Below are 15,551 nucleotides of genomic sequence, written 5' to 3' on the forward strand. Positions count from 1 at the left end.
CATGCAGCTTGAAAATTGACTCGCTAAGGTGGACTATGATCGGCCCATTTTCGAGCTGCATAATCATGCATTGACTCAGAATTTTGGGTTCTCATTGACTATCCCTAGAGGTAGTGGTATATTTTTTGGTGGAGTATTAGGTAGAGGCACGCTGCCTACAGTTCCACTGACAATAGCATAATTTGTTGTCTATTTGCTTTGCCGCTGGTACTGTGTAAGTTTTCTGGTGCTAGTCTAGTTGAGGGGACCCATGGCCACTTCCTTCTGGAGGCAATTTGGTCACAACCACTAATTTGTAAGAAATAGGGGACCCACTAACACACCACTAAGCTGTGCCCAAAGCCCAGGAGCCAAAGGCTGCAGGCTTGGGTCCTGGTGTGAAATATTAGAGTAAGTGTTTCCTGCTGGTCCCCTATTTTGTACAAATTAGTGGAGGTGACCAAATTGCCATGAGCAGAAAGTGGCTATTGGTCTATGAGGTTTCCCATTGGGACCCCTCAACTGGACGAGGGCCAGGTTCCTGCTTCTCCCTCTGCTCTTCTCTTCACAGGACGATACATGAGATTTGTCCAAGCCATGATTGAGCGCTGGGTGCTGGCAGAGTGCTTACTGAAATTAATGAGAATTGCTGTTTCCGTCACAATTTTAGTGGCTGTACAAGTAAAACAAGGCATGTTCAGTACACAGTATATAAAGTTCCACTTTAAAATGTAGCTTTGAACTTCAGTTTGACACTACGCTATATAAACCATGTAGCAGGAGATGAAAACAGACTGAAGCAGGCCTTCCAATTATATTCAATCTACATTGGCTTGAATGATACACAGTATGAACTATTCAGCACGAAGGTGAAGTAGATTGAATATAATTTGATAGCAAAAAAATTGCTTAGGAGTGTCCTCAAAGCTGTGATAGAATTGCCTGAAGATTGCTCCACCAGTCTCAAACACATGTGGTCAGCATTTGAAGTCCTTCAGTTTATTTTCTGAGAAGTATGGGAAGACATGAAGTGCCTGCAGCTAGCCACATGAGCAACAGACAGATCAGTCAGCAACCTATACCTTCCTGGTGGACAGGAGTCATTCTATACACTGTAGATGCATAACAATATACAGGAAACATTAGGCCCCAGTTTGAAAAAAAAAAAAGTATTACTGTGCATAAGACTGAGACTACACATACATTAATTGATTAATCCTATAGGGCTGCCACTACGTTCCATTACACCTTATGGGAGGATTGCAGCAGTGGGGTAACTAAGGAGATTGGGGCCCCAGTGAGAGTTTTAAATGGGGCCTCAAGCAGTGTATTATTATGGCACCCCAAAACCTACCAAGGACATTTGCAGTGTCAGAAAGGTGTGTTTAGAGTAAGGAAACTGTATGTTAAGGATTACTAGTATGCAATGCACATATAGAGGTGTTCATTACCAGCATAGCACCAATGCAAAGCTAATAAGATGGATGCAGGAGGGCCCCTAGTGCCCCCCTCTAGTCCAGGGGCCCTGGTGCAGTCACAACCTTTGCATCCCCTATTGCTATGTGCTACGCCACTGGATTGCTGTATTTTTCAACTTAACAGCAGACAACTTTTTCAAAATCAAGTCTAGGTTTACTGGATCACTTACAGGATCTAGCCGAGGATCCTTGGAGATTGCTTAGTAAATTAAGCCATATGTGCATTTGCTTTAAATATAGCAAACAAGAAAGGTAATATTATTGTATTCTCACCCTTGCATTAACCTCTTGAGGACCACGGTGTTAAACCCCCCTAGTGAAGAGGCCATTTTATGTAAAATGGGCCACTGCAGCTTTAAGGCCAAGCTGCAGGGCTTCACAACACAGCACACAAGTGATTTCCCCCCCCCTTTTTTCTCCCCTCCAACAGAGCTCCCCTCCCTCCCCCCAGCCGACCAATCACAGCGATCGGCTGTCATAGGCTTCAGCTCTCTTGTCCCCCAGGGGGACAGCCGTGTCACACGGCTGTCCCCAGTACAGCGCTGCTGCTGATCGCAGCGCTGTACATGTAAATACACGGCGGTTTCGCCATGTAACAGTCTTCGCCACTCGGAGACTGAAGGCGGAGCTACGCTCCGCCCACCAAGCAGGAGGTGCGCGCAGCCTGTGCGCGATCTCCTGCAAACTGCTGCCCCAGGACTTTACGCCAATCGGCGTTAGCTAGTCCTGAGGCTGCCGCCGCGGCCACGCCCATCGGCGGGACGCGGTCGGCAAGCGGTTAAGGGCTCTGCCTCTGACACAGGAGACCAGGGTTCAAATCTCGGCTCTTGCTGTTCAATTAGCCAGAACCTATTGAGTAAGGAATCCTTAGGCTAGACTTCCTAACACTGCTACTGCCTATTGAGTGCACCCTTATGGCTGCAGCTGAAGCACTTTGTGTCTGCCAGGAGAAAGGCACAATATAACTTATTTAGCTTGTCAAAGTGTTCTCTGACAGTAGGTTGTTAAAATTTGTACAGTTTTATCCACACTTATTTTTGCTGCAGCGACAGAAAAACTTTCAGAGTCAGTAAGAGCTATAATGTGAATATTAAGGCAAACTTGTGTTGCATTGGACACAGTGTCACTAGGGATAAAGTTGTATTCTATACAGCCTTCCCTAACTCAACCAGTTACATCCATCATTACTAGCCTGTGGTGGTAATTGTTTATGGCACAAGCAGCCCCAATGGTCAAACAAAATAGTATTTAGTATCTTGCATTTTGTCTAGTCAAAGTATCCTACCATTGAATGCCCTTAAAGAGTACCAGAGATGACATGTGACATGATGAAATAGACATGTGCATATACAGTGGCAAGCATACAGATTTGTTGTTCTGTGCGGCTTTTCTTTTTTTCCTGCCTGAAAGAGTTTATAATTAGCTATGGAACTGACCGTTTTTCTTCAGTCAGGACCCAGTCAGCTGACTGTTAACAAATTACAGCTATATAACACATTCCTATGCAAATACCTGGGCTTTTTACTATGAGAGAAAAGATAAAAAAGGTCGCTAGTTCATGTATTTTCACTCTGGGATTCTTGAGATACTGCAATTGAGCAGAGACTATGAAATATTAAATCTGCTTTGTAAATGTTTATAAATAAAATAAAACCTTGAGATATCTAAGAGAGTCATTTTTAGAAGTAGAAGGACAGATCCAATTGTTTATCTCATTAGTTCATTTTCATCTCTGGTTCACTTTAAGGTGGTCAGACATGCAGTGGCGTAGCAATACGGGGTGCAGAGGTTGTGATTACACCTGCACCGAAGAACCAAAGAGGCTCACCTACAGTTGCTGTATTAGCTCTTCATTGGTGCTAAGCTGAACATGATCACCGTAATATGTTTTATATATATTCCAGTAGTCATTATTAGGGATGGTCAGGAAGATGTATATCATTAGGAGTTCCTACAGGATTATGCAAATTCTGTATTCAAATTTATGCAGCTTGAAAATTGACCAATCAAATGCCATCTTGGCGTATTCGATTGGTTCATTTTTAAGCAGTATGAATTTGAATGCAAAATTTGTATAATCCTGTATGAACTCATAACAATTTACAACTCAATGGCCTTTCGTAGTAATCATTAACAAACTGTTCCCTCCCCTCCTTACACTTCTGACACTGTGGCTGTCATTGGTAGGATTTGTTGCTTTATATCAATTGCTATGCATAGAGCTCCTTAACTGCAGGTTTCAACCAAAAGGTTTATTTTTTACATTTTTTTAAATAAAAAAATTGGTTGTATAGAAAAATATTTTTTCGATTGGGAAAAAAAAAGGTCATTGGCTTTTTTTCTTTTTGTTAATTATCTTTTGGCCACAATGGAATATTTTTATTGACTTTTAGAAAAAAAATTGAATAGCTTATGGCGAATTGGTTTAAATTGATGAACAGGACAAGCTGCATGTAGAAAAATAAAACACACAAGCTAAGTGCAACTGTGCAAACACGAAAAGGTCCATGTATACATGCCATTGTAGTAATTATGTGTATTCTGTAGCTAAAGAGCATCTCACAAGAGAAGAGCCTTGTACGCTGATACCTTGCCTTACATGGGCTTTATTGAAGCAAAACATTCAAAGTAGTTCAGAAACACAAAAAGGTCCATGTACACTTGCCGTAGTAGTAATTCTCCAGCTAAAGAGCACCCTACAAGGGAAGAGCCTGGTACGATGATACCTTGTCTTATATGGGCTGCTCAGTCACCAGCTCTTTAAACACACTGTTTACCTGATATTTAATTACCGTACCACAAACCACCCCTGTGTTTAACACTGATTGCTTTACCCATTAAAATTCTTTATCCTGTGATTGCATTCTCAAAGGGCTGTAAATTTAAATTATAACTGTTACTGTTGTCTTTGAGTCGCACTCAGTAAAAATCACCGTATAAATATTTTTCATTATTGTTATTATGGGATAAATGTTCTACAAATCCCCAGAAGACAAGGAGCAGAATTGCCCGTGACTACAGGTTATTGGACACGAATGGCTGCACACTATTCCAGCAAAGAAGGTGTCAGCAGCTAGGTTGCAGCTGCTGATAATCCTATCATGATTACAATGTAGACCGAGCAAAGGGTTTGCAGGTACCTGCCTACAGCCCCACTGCCAGTACAAGCAGATTGCAATGTGTTACACCACTCGTGTCTCTGAAGGGATTAAGCTACATGAAAAACAAAGTTGCCAACAGGCTGGCTTTAGCAGCCATGATAAGCTTTGCTTGAAAACGGATCTGGCTTTTTATTGCTGAATTTGTCAAGTGTACAGATTCAATTAATGGAATTTCTTTGTTGTTCTGTTTGTTCTAGTATTTTCTTGCTTGTTGTATATGCTTTCCATCATTTTATTTGCTCTGCCTTATTTTCCTTGTTGTCTCTTTTCTAAAGCTGGACATAAACCAGCAGATCAAAATCTGCCAGATTCGGTCATGCTCGCATATGGCCAAAATTGAACTGATCTGGCCATTTGGAATGTGAGCTGTATGTCCCAGCTGCCAAAAAGGCAGTTTTCCGATAAGCACATATGGATGGATGTGATGATCCTGTAACTGCATAGATAACTTTGGTAATTCAGTATTAGATGCCGGACTTCCAAATCATTACAAAGCATATATTATTAATATTGCTGTATGAAGCCAAGAAAAAGATTTTTTTTTATTTATTTATTTAGGAAGATATTTTGTCACTATTGTAAACAACCTCAAATGGGATGCAAGAATAAGTACCCACTTTATGCACAGACAATTTGCTTAGGCTAAGTTCACACGTATGTGCATTGTGTTACATGGTACAACATGGGCATACAGCAGTGCACAACCTGCACAGTATAACATGCACATTATTTTTCATAGCATATAGGATTGCTATGGAATATCCATATTATCCAGAAATGCACTGTAAAAACTGCATTTGGAGAATCAGAGTCGTCACCAGAATTGGATTTGGCAGAGAGGACTCAAAAAGAAGGAGATAGGACACATAACAGCAGTGTAAACAGGATACATTAAAGAAGAAGTCATTAAGTAGGCAGTTAATCATTAAACAGCACCCAGGATCCAGCGGGCGCAGCCCAAAGAGTTCAAGAGGTTGACAGCAGAGGGGAAAAGTGTTTCTGTGCCTTGAGGTCCTGGTGGAGATGGTCCAAAACCCTTGGACTGACGGGAGCCGACTGAAGAAGCTGTGGACTGGGTGTGAGGGGTCGTTTGCAATCCTCAACGCTCTGGATGACCCTTTTTAGTTTGTACATTGTAGTTTGTATCGGTTGCTGGCGGTCGAGTTGGCGTACTAGGCCAGGACGAAAGAACAGAGGATGCGCAGCAATGCATTGCGCAGCAATGCATTGCACAGCAATCCGCATAGTGTGGATGCACACCTGTTTTACAACAAAGAGTCTAGCCGATCATTATGGAGATATTAATAAAGTGCCTAGGAAATCAAAGGATGGCAGACTGTTGAAAAAGAACATGAAGCGAAGGTCCTGTCTGACTCTTGTACTGGTGGCTGAATAGTGTGCTGGTTATAAGATCTGCTTCTGACAGAGTCCTGGGTTCGAATCTCATCTCTTCCTGTTCAGTAAGGAGTCCTTGGTCTAGACTCCAACACTGCTACTGCTTTCTGAGTGCACCCTAGTGGCTGCAGCTCTAGCACTTTGAGTCCACCAGGAGAAAAGCACAATACATAAATGTTATTTGTCTTGTCTTGTCAGTGGTGGACACAGGCAGCAGTGGGCCCCTGTGCAAAATATCAATTGTGGGCCCCCTGACCTGCGGCGCGCGAAGCGCGCCGCGGCAAAGAATGGGTGTGGCTATAACCTGCAAAAATGGGTGTGGATAGAGCCTGCGGTGCGTAGCGCCGCGGCAAAAAAATGGGCGTGGCAATGACCGGATAAGGGCGGAGCTAACTGTAATTTAAAGTGATCCCGGGGTGAGAGTGATATGGAGGCTGCCATATTTATTTCCTTTTAAACAATACTAGTTGCCTGGCGGCCCTGCTGATCTATTTGGCTGCAGTAATAAACTGAATTACACCAGCAACAAGCATGCAGCTTAATCTTCTCAGTTCTGACAATATTGTCAGAAACCCCTGACCTGCTGCATGCTTGTTCAGGGTCTATGGTTGAAAGAATAAGAGGCAGAGGACCAGAACGGCAGCCAGGCAACTGATATTGCTTAAAAGGAGAGAAATATGGCAGCCTCAATATTATTCTCACCTCAGGTTCCCTTGAAAAATGCAACGCAAAGACAGTGGGCCCAAGTTTTGGTGACCCTTTCCCCAGAAAATTCACATAATTGTGCAGGTTTTCTCAAGAAAATACACATAATGTGAGCAGATTTGCCCAGAAAATACATTCAATCATGTCGACAGATTTGCCCAGAAAATACATTCAATCATGTCGGCAGATATGCCCAGAAAATACATGCAATGATGTCGGCAGATATGCCCAGAAAATACGTGCAATGATGTCGGCAGATATGCCCAGAAAATACGTGCAATGATGTCGGCAGATATGCCCAGAAAATACGTGCAATGATGTCGGCAGATATGCCCAGAAAATACGTGCAATGATGTCGGCAGATATGCCCAGAAAATACGTGCAATGATGTCGGCAGATATGCCCAGAAAATACGTGCAATGATGTCGGCAGATACCGTATATACTCGGATACAAGTCGACCCCGTGTATAAGTCGACCCCCAAAATTTGACCCTCACAAGGTGGATTTTTCCAATTATTCAAGTATAAGTCTATAGGTAAGTCTATAGAGTCTATAGGTAAGCCAGCCAGGTATCTGCCTCCAGTATAGGTAGCCAGCATAGGTAGGCAGCCAGGTATAGTTGCCCCCGGTATAGGTAGGTAGCCAGTATAGTTGCCAGTAGCATAGGTAGGTAGCCAGTATAGTTGCCAGTAGCATAGGTAGGTAGCCAGTATAGTTGCCATTAGCATAGGTAGGTAGCCAGTATAGTTGCCAGTAGCATAGGTAGGTAGCCAGTATAGTTGCCAGTAGCATAGGTAGGTAGCCAGTATAGTTGCCATTAGTATAGGTAGGTAGCCAGTATAGTTGCCAGTAGCATAGGTAGGTAGCCAGTATAGTTGCCATTAGTATAGGTAGGTAGCCAGTATAGTTGCCAGTAGCATAGGTAGGTAGCCAGTATAGTTGCCATTAGTATAGGTAGGTAGCCAGTATAGTTGCCATTAGTATAGGTAGGTAGCCAGTATAGTTGCCATTAGTATAGGTAGGTAGCCAGTATAGTTGCCAGTAGTATAGGTAGGTAGCCAGTATAGTTGCCAGCAGCATAGGTAGGTAGCCAGTACAGTTGCCCCCATGTATAGGCTGCAGCGGTGGGGAGAGTGGGCATGGAGGCAAACATCTCACCTTCTATCCTCCATCTACTTCCTCTCCCAGGCATCCCATGCGTTGATACCAGCGTTTCCTGTGATGACATCATCACAGGAGACGCTGGTATCAGCACAAGGGGATGCGTGGGAGAGGAAGTAGATGGAGGATAGAGGCTGTGGAAGGTGGGATGTTTGCCTCCATGCCCGCTTTCCCCGCCGCTGCAGCAGTCTCCTCTCACCATCCACCGCTGAGGGCAGTCTCCTCTCTTCTGCTCGCTTCTCCTCCACTCGCGCGGTAACTTCCGGTCCCGACGTCATGTGACATCGGGAGCCGGACCATCTCTCTTAAGGGGGCAGACGCGCGAGTGAGGGAGAAGAGAGGAAAAGAGGACACTGCGCCCAGCGATGGATGGTGAGTAACCCCTCCACACACACACACACCCCACATCCATGACACACACCCTCACCCCACTCAGGCTGTAAGTCGCAAAATTTAGGACTATGCGACTATAAGTCGACCCCCCCACTTTTTTACTTTGAATCAGTCCTAAATTTTGCGACTTATACCCGAGTATATACGGTATGCCCAGAAAATACCTGCAATCATGTCGGCAGATATGCCCAGAAAATACCTGCAATCATGTCGGCAGATATGCCCAGAAGATACCTGCAATCATGTCAGCAGATTTGCCCAGAAAATACGTGCAATCATGTCGGCAGATTTGCCCAGAAAACACATGCAATCATGTAGCAAATTTGCCCAGAACATACATGCAATCATGTTGCAGACCTGCCCAGAACATACACGCAATCATGTGGCAGACCTGCCCAGAACATACACCTGCTAAAATAAATAATAATAAAAAACATTTACTCACCTGCAGCAGCAGACCTCCTGTCCCAGCCTCCATCCGGCGCGCAGCTCCCATGGGTGGTTGGGTGGATAGGTAGCCTGGTGGGTAGGTAGGTAGGCAGCCGGGTGGGTAGGTAGGTAGCCCTTAGCCGGGTGGGTAAGTAGCCTGGTGGGTGGCTGGGTAGCCGGGTGGGTAGCCTGGTGGGTGGCTGGGTAGGCGGGTGGGTAGGTAGCCTGGTGGGTGGGTAGGTGGGTGGTTAGGTAGCTGGGTGGGTGGGTAGGTAGCCTGGTGGGTTGGTAGGTAGCCGGGCAGGTAGGTAGGTAGCCGGGTGGGTGGTTAGGTAGCCGGGTGGGTGGTTAGGTATCCGGGTGGGTAGGTAGCCGGGTGGGTGGGTAGGTAGCCGGGTAGGTAGCCGGGTGGGTGTGTAGGTATCCGGGTGGGTAGGTAGCCAGGTGGGTAGGTAGCCGGGTAGGTAGGTAACCGGCAGGGTGGTTAGGTAGCCGAGTGGGTAGCTAGGTAGGTAGGTAGGTATCCGGGTGGGTAGGTAGGTAGCCGGGTGGGTGGGTAGGTGGCCGGCAGGGTGGTTAGGTAGCCGGGTGGGTGGTTAGGTATCCGGGTGGGTAGGTATATATCCGGGTGGGTAGGTAGCCAGGTGGGTGGGTAGGTAGCCGGGTAGGTAGGTAGCCGGCAGGGTGGTTAGGTAGCCGGGTGGGTAGCTAGGTAGCCGGGTGGGTAGGTAGCCGGGTGGGTGGGTAGGTAGCCGGGTAGGTAGCCGACAGGGTGGTTAGGTAGCCGGGTGGGTAGCTAGGTAGCCGGGTGGGTAGGTAGGTAGCCGGCAGGGTGGTTAGGTAGCCGGGTGGGTGGTTAGGTAGCGGGGTAGGTAGCCGGGTGGGTGGTTAGGTATCCGGGTGGGTAGGTAGCCGGGTAGGTGGTTAGGTATCCGGGTGGGTAGGTAGCCGGGTGGGTGTGTAGGTATCCGGGTGGGTGTGTAGCCGGGTGGGTGGGTAGGTAGCCGGGTAGGTAGGTAGCCGGAAGGGTGGTTAGGTAGCCGGGTGGGTGGGTAGGTAGCCGGCAGGGTGGTTAGGGAGCCGGGTGGGTAGCTAGATAGCCGGGTGGGTAGGTAGGTAGCCGGCAGGGTGGTTAGGTAGCGGGGTAGGTAGCCGGGTGGGTGGTTAGGTAGCGGGGTAGGTAGCCGGGTGGGTGGGTAAGGTAGCCGGGTGGGGGGGCCCGACTATCCTCCCTCACTCACCTCGGGGCCCCCCTCCCGGTATGCGCGACGGCCGGCGGGAGAGCAGAAAATACAGGAAGTCTCCGGCCGGGGCTGCAGCAGACGCTAGAGGCAGCTGCTGCTTAGTTTCCGATATGTCTCCAAGCTGGAGACATATCAGAGACCAAGCGGCAGCTGCCTCTAGCGTCTGCTGCAGCCCCGGCCGGAGACTTCCTGTATTTTCCGCTCTCCCGCCGCATGGGGGGGGGGCCCGAGGTGAGGGGGGAGGACAGGAGTCGGGGCCCCCAGGTTAAAAAAATAAAAGATTAAAAAAAAAAAAAAAAAACCTGCAATACTTAATGGGCCCCTGAAGCAGCGGAACTTCAGGGGCCCTCGTGCGGCGGCACGGCCTGCACGGCCGTATGTCCGCCACTGTGTCTTGTGTCTTGTCCTGTTTCTCCATGATGCTGGATTATTGTGAATACAGTAGAATGCTCAATTCTCTTTGAAAACCATTTGGTGGAGAGAAAGCCGTTTTGACAGTGTAATGGTCACTAACAAGTACTTTGCCTGCATCTTAACGGCTGAGACAACGAGTTGGGCTCCTTTCTATAGCTGCACTGAAGAATGTAAAGTAACCAAGAAAAGTTTGGCAACCATAAACTGTGACTGGCTCTATGATTACAGATCCCAATTGGTTTAAATGACGGAATTACTTTTGTTCTTCCTTCAGCCTGACGTGTGTGTTTTGTAACGGCAATGATTTCATACGGTTTCAGATTTAAAATGTACTTTTGATCTCCTTTTATTTGGTATAAAATGTATTTGCATTACTTATTTCTCTTCATATATGTTGTATTCCATATAAAAAGTAGGTAATTTTTTCTTTCATCTTCTTCCTGAATAACGTTGTTGGTAATAGTAACAAAATGTCTTCTAGAACACACAATATTTTCTAATATCTAGAGTGTCGCGCCAGCCAGATCAGCAGCTGAGTCTGATAGAGGAAAATCCCAATTCATCAAAAGTTGAAATAAATTAAAAATATCAGATTGCGCCAAGTATAGTAATTTCGTTTATTCATATAAGGTATCATATAAAATGCAGTTGCACTTCACCTCTGCAATTGAGGATTATAGCTAGTACCAAATAAAATAGGTAGGGTTGTAAAAGCATTTTAAAATAAAAATAAAAGTACTAGTGTTATTAGTTAACATATATCAGCTTGAATGAGAAGTAGGTAATTCTTATATGCAGTGCATTCACTGGTCAATTTACTTGCTGCACTTATAAACCTTCCGATGCTTGTGTGCTTGCCACAATAATGCCTGGCTCCTTTAATAGGCATATACATCTATATATACATATACATATATATACATATACATACATATATATATACATATACATACATATATATACATATACATACATACATATATATATATATATACACATACATTTATATATATACATATATATACATACATATATATACATACATATACATATACACATACATACATATACACATACATATACATACATATCAGAATCTTTATTTCGCCAAGTGCGACCGAAGTCGTACCCGGAATTGGTTGTGGTTCACATGGCATTGGCAATAGAACAGACAGAATTGACGTTAAGACAACAATCAAAGACAGAATTGGCGGTAAGACGAACAACGTGAAAAACAAACAAAAGACAGGCAAGTAGTACACAAGAAAATCGCTGCTGTACAACATGCAATTTGCCCCTGAATAGTCCGCCCCAGGGAGTGGATTCGTCTAGCCCAGTGGTGCTCAGCAGAGCTCGAATATTCGAGTAGCTCGAATATTCGAGCTCTTTTCCAGCTATTCGAGCTCGGTATTCGAGCTCCGAATAGCTGTAGCTATTCGAATGGGCTATTCGAGTACACTCGAATAGCCCATTCACTATTCGAGCTATTCGAGCAAAACGGCGCTATTCGAGCTCGGTACCGAGCTCGAATAGCGTCATAGCCCAGATTGATGTCCTTAGAGCCAATCAGAGGGCTCCCAGGCCCTCTGACGGCAGCCAATCACAGAGGGGGACCCTGGCCAGCCCCTACCCTATAAATAGCGGCCGCCATGTTAGGTTTCTCCGTGCTTGCCTGAGACTTGTACAGAGAGAGAGTTGCTCCTTTGTGCTTTGGCTTAGCAAGAGCTCTATTGTGGTCATTTACCTAGCGTTTTTGCTCACATACACCTCCTATACACACCTATATTGTTGTTAGTTAGTTAGTTAGACATTGTATTTTAGTTAGTAGCTTTTGTGTTACATAGAGACAGGCCAGCTGCTGCAGGCTTACAGCTTTAGGCCTCAGGGCCTTGCCTGTGTGGGCAGCTGTCCTCCTGTCCTCTGTTTATTTCTCTCTATTCTATACCAGTATTTCTGCTGTCCTTTACTACTGATTGTATTAGTATTGTAGTTATATACTGTAACTGTACTAGGACACTCACTGTCACTGTTCATAGGCTACTAGCTGCTCCTGCGTGTGTGCACTCACTTTCTGTGTACACACTACACACACTCTATTTCCTTCTGATAACTGATTGATTATTGTAATTGATTATTGTAATTAGTTAGTTGTACTTACTGTTACTACTTACAGTACTAGGAGTCTAGGACACTCAGTCACTGTTCATAGGCTACTAGCTCCTGCGTGTGTGCACTCACTGTCTGTGTACACACTACACACACTCTATTTCCTTCTGATAACTGATTGATTATTGTAATTAGTTAGTTGTACTTACTGTTACTACTTACTGTACTAGGAGTCTAGGACACTCAGTCACTGTTCATAGGCTACTAGCTCCTGCGTGTGTGCACTCACTGTCTGTGTACACACACTACACACACTCTATTTCCTTCTGATAACTGATTGATTATTGTAATTAGTTAGTTGTTTGTACTTACTGTTACTACTTACTCTTACTGTACTAGGAGTCTAGGACACTCAGTCACTGTTCATAGGCTACTAGCTCCTGCGTGTGTGCACTCACTGTCTGTGTACACACTACACACACTCTATTTCCTTCTGATAACTGATTGATTATTGTAATTAGTTAGTTGTACTTACTGTTACTACTTACTCTTACTGTACTAGGAGTCTAGGACACTCAGTCACTGTTCATAGGCTACTAGCTCCTGCGTGTGTGCACTCACTGTCTGTGTACACACACTAAACACACTCTATTTCCTTCTGATAACTGATTGCTTATTGTAATTAGTTAGTTGTACTTACTGTTACTACTTACTCTTACTGTACTAGGAGTCTAGGACACTCAGTCACTGTTCATAGGCTACTAGCTCCTGCGTGTGTGCACTCACTGTCTGTGTACACACACTACACACACTCTATTTCCTTCTGATAACTGATTGATTATTGTAATTAGTTAGTTGTACTTACTGACTGTTACTACTTACTTACTTACTGTACTAGGGACACTCACTCAGTCACTGTTCATAGGCTAGCTCCTGCGCGTGTTTGCGCGTGCGTGCACTCACTGTCTGTAGTGTACACACACTAAATTTACTTGTGATTACTACTGATTATTGTAACTGCTAGTTGTACTTCCTGACTGTTACTACTTACTTACTGTACTAGGGACACTCACTCAGTCACCTCACCCACCAACCCACTCCATTAAAGTACCCCACTTTTCACCCGCCCTTTTAAAAAACTTTTGTCTATACGCCCAAAACATCGAAGATGTCTGGAAGTGGCAGCCAGCGCGGTTTGGGCAAGGGGAAGGGCAGCAAGGGAATCAGGAGGAGAGGGAGCAGCATTGTGGCAGGCCGCGGCCGCGCCACCATGCACAGTTCCGCAGCAGCAGCAGCGTCAGTGGCTAACATTCCTCCCATAGCCACTGGCCGTGGACGCCTTGGGCGCCGCCCAGCAGGAGCATCTGCAACTCACGCTGCAGAGACACAGCAGCAGCAGCAGCGTGTAGCACCTGCTCCGATTTTCCTCCAGCCGGGTCGGAAACGTCCCATTGAGGAAAAGCATGCAGACACTGTGGTGCAACTCATGACGGAGGATGAGCAGCCCGCCATCAGCTCTGCATCCGAGGCCTCCACCCTCACCACCACCACCAGCCCTGTTCGCAGCAGCCGCCCAGCAGGGTCTGGGGAGGAGGCCAGTTCACCGTCACTCGCCGACCTGTCATTCAGCAGTCTTTTGACCCCAGGCATCATGAGTAAATTGTCTGCTGTTGTTGGCGATCTTGAGGAGGAGATGCTGATGGGCACTTTGGGGGATGAGGGATTGGACAGCAAGACTGTGGCGACAGTCAAGCAGCCCATCCATGCATCAGGAGAGGAGTTTGGGGGGTCCTCATCCCAGCAGGACATGTTTCAGGAGGGGGAGGATGATGATGACCCGGTGACAGACAGAGACTGGGTGCCACCACCTCCAGGGGATGTCGTCCTCAGCAGCTCTGAGGAGGAGGATGCGCTTGTGGGCCTTGCAAGGAGGCGCATCATTGCAAGCATTGGCAGCAGTAGGCAGGTCCCACAGCCTGCTGGTGTCTCAGGCTCAGCAGCAGCAGCAGCAGCATCTGCCAGTACCACCACCAGCCACACCCAAGCCCCCCCCCAACCACCACAGGGAGACAGGCAGCAGCGCTTCCATGCCGTAGGGGGATGTTTCTGTCACCAATCTGGTGATATTTCACCATGCCCACTGTGTACAGCAAGTACGCCACTTGCAACCACTGTCAGCGGAAGTTGAGCAGAGGTGCAGAACCCTTAAAGTTCAGCACCAGCTCGCTCATCAACCACCTTGCTGCGAAACATTTCCACCAGCATGAGGAGTTCCAGAGGCTGAAGGCATCTGGTGCTGGCAGTGGCACCACACCCATCACTGCACAGCCTTCAGCAGCAGCAGCAGCAGCAACAGCAGCCACCCGCCCTCCTGCTCCTCCAGCAGCACCAGCAGGAATGCGGAAACGCACTGCTCCTCCCCCCTCTGCAACTTCTGCCGCCGACACTGAGGCCTGTTCTGGCAGCCAGTCCTCAGTGGCCTCCTCCGCTGTGTCTGCTGATTCCCGTGCCAGCAAAAGGCCACGCCAGAGCCTTTTGAGCGAGTCCTTCCAGGGGGTGGTTAGGGCTCTGCCTCCCAGCAGCCGTCGCGTGCGGCAGCTGAACGGCTTGCTGGCACGGGTCATGTACTCCCAACTCCTGCCGTACACGCTCGTGCAGGAGGGGAGCGACATTCGTGCGCTGCTTGCTTGCGCAGCCCCAGACTGGCAGCTCCCCAGCAGACACTTTTTCTCCCGCAAGGCCATTCCTGCACTGCACCGCTTTGTGATGGCCAATGTGGAGCGAGGGCTGGAGCACGCGGTTGGTGAAAGGGTCCACGTCACCATGGATTCCTGGAGCAGCCGCTTCGGGACAGGCCGCTACCTGTCCTTCACTGTCCACTGGGTCAGCTTGGTGGAAGGGGGTGAGGATGGGAGAGCAGCAGCGGGCACAGCAGCAGCAGCAACACAGTGGGTGGTGCCACCCCGCAGGGTCAGGGGAACTGCAGCAGGTTCCTCCGATCCTCTGCCATCCTCCGGCACACCTGGCCAAACCCCCCGCCTCAGCAGCAGCGTGAAGGCCCGCCACTGCCAAGCGCTGCTGCAC

At 47.0% G+C, this 15,551-nt stretch overlaps 1 long non-coding RNA gene across 2 annotated transcripts in view; it reads right to left on the minus strand.

Moving 5' to 3' along the window:
* LOC137561515 (uncharacterized) overlaps nucleotides 1-15,551 on the minus strand; it is a 91,223-nt gene that overhangs the window by 13,614 nt on the left and 62,058 nt on the right. The gene's annotated exons all lie outside the window — the stretch shown is intronic.

The sequence above is a fragment of the Hyperolius riggenbachi genome, chromosome 3 (assembly GCF_040937935.1).
Source record: "Hyperolius riggenbachi isolate aHypRig1 chromosome 3, aHypRig1.pri, whole genome shotgun sequence".
In the NCBI taxonomy this organism is placed as follows: Eukaryota; Metazoa; Chordata; class Amphibia; order Anura; family Hyperoliidae; genus Hyperolius; species Hyperolius riggenbachi.